Below are 1,723 nucleotides of genomic sequence, written 5' to 3'. Positions count from 1 at the left end.
TTGAGACTTTGTCCCAGAGGGTTACTTTGAGTTAGAATCCGCTCCACTGCAACTTTTATTTATTTAGCTATTCGTAATGGGTTCGGCAGAGAAATATTTTGCACTGCTTCACCTTTAATATGTACATTAGTTGAAATGAATTAGAAATCCGTTCTCTCAGTGGGGACTGCATCAGCCCAGCCGCAGACCGCTCCCTGAAGGGATCTGCAGCACAGAAGGGGCCATTCTTCAGGCCTGGTCTCTGGAAACAGAGTAGCCACTCGCTGACGTCACTGTAAGGAGCACACAGGTGGGCCAGGGCCCCTGTGCCTTAAAGAGAGGCATGTGGGTGCCTCCAGGGTTCCAGTTGGCTAGGGGCCTCTGTCCTCTGAGAAGTGTCCAGCACAGTCTCACCGTTTTCCTAAGTCCCCTCTCTGGAATTCCTCCCTGGAATTCCTCCCTCCTCCTTGCCACCCCACTTACATCTCACACAACCACCCCGACACACGGCTGCCATGCTGTGCTTCCGAAACCCTCTTGCCCTGAGCTTGTAGTGGTCACGTGCTGGGCTGTGATCCTCATGGTTGGCAGTTGGAAACCACCAGCAGCTCCTCCGGCCAAAGACAGGGCTTTCTACTCCTATACACACTTACCGTCCCAGAAACCCACAGGGGTTGCTACGACTCGTTCTTGACACGGGCAGAGAGCCCTCCTTCTGTCGTGGAGAGAACTTGTGCTGAGCCCTTAACCCACTGCCACGTGAAGGATCCTTGACAACTGTGATACCAAACCCAAACCAGACAGCAGGGAGCTTGCTTTGGAGACCCCACCACCACCACCCCCAAGCTTGCGGAGCAAGGAAGGTCTGGCTGTGCAATGGGGAGCTGTTTCACGTGGGGGTTCTGGGAGGATTTGCTTTGCTTCAGGTGTCTTAGTCTGCTGAGCTCACAGACTTCCTAGCTGCTTGAGGAGAGAATCTATTTTTTTTACTTCTATGGTACTTTAAAATAGGGCTGAGCACATCATAGTTGCTCAATAAATAGTTGTTATTTTAGTTAATGGCCTAAGATACTAAGTAAATATCTAAGAGAGAAGACCAGACGTCAACGTGTCCCTAACTCAAGCACATGGATGAACAGGGCTCGTTCTTGGCATGTCTTGACTTCATTAAGATGTCATTTCTCCCTAAGTTAATTGATAAATTGATACAATCCCAATGTAAATACTGATAAGCATTTTTAAAGAGCAAGACAAATTGATGTTACAGTTCGTATGGGAGAACATGTGCGCAGGACGAGCTGGGAAGCCCATGAAGAGTGGGAGCTCCTAGGGAGGCAGTTAGGAAAGCACACTGCAGAGCCTCGATCATTAAAACAGTGTGGCGCTGGGGCCCGGCTGGACACACGACTCATAGAATACGAGAGGCTCCAGCAATGAGCACAGCGTCTAGTTGATGACAAAGGGGATGCCTCACATCACTGGGGCCAAGGCAGTTTTTGAAATACATCACCCTGGGACCAACAGAATAACCATTTGGAGAAATCTAAATGGTGTTGGTTTCTTATGGTCTATACCACCATCAAGCCCAAACTGACCAGAACGATGACTGTGAAAAAGAAAAATGGACGTCTGTGAGCGTGATCTGGTTGCAACCACTGATCGCCAGGGTCGATTTGGCTGATCTGGCTGGCTGGGCCAGTGTCCCCTCCTCCCTCACCACTCCATGTGCGTCCCTCCCGGAGCC

Source organism: Echinops telfairi, unplaced genomic scaffold (assembly GCF_000313985.2).
Source record: "Echinops telfairi isolate 266 unplaced genomic scaffold, ASM31398v2 ScPeMD7_1957;HRSCAF=2489, whole genome shotgun sequence".
Lineage (NCBI taxonomy): Eukaryota > Metazoa > Chordata > Mammalia > Afrosoricida > Tenrecidae > Echinops > Echinops telfairi.
Note: the sequence above shows the minus strand (reverse complement) of the source record.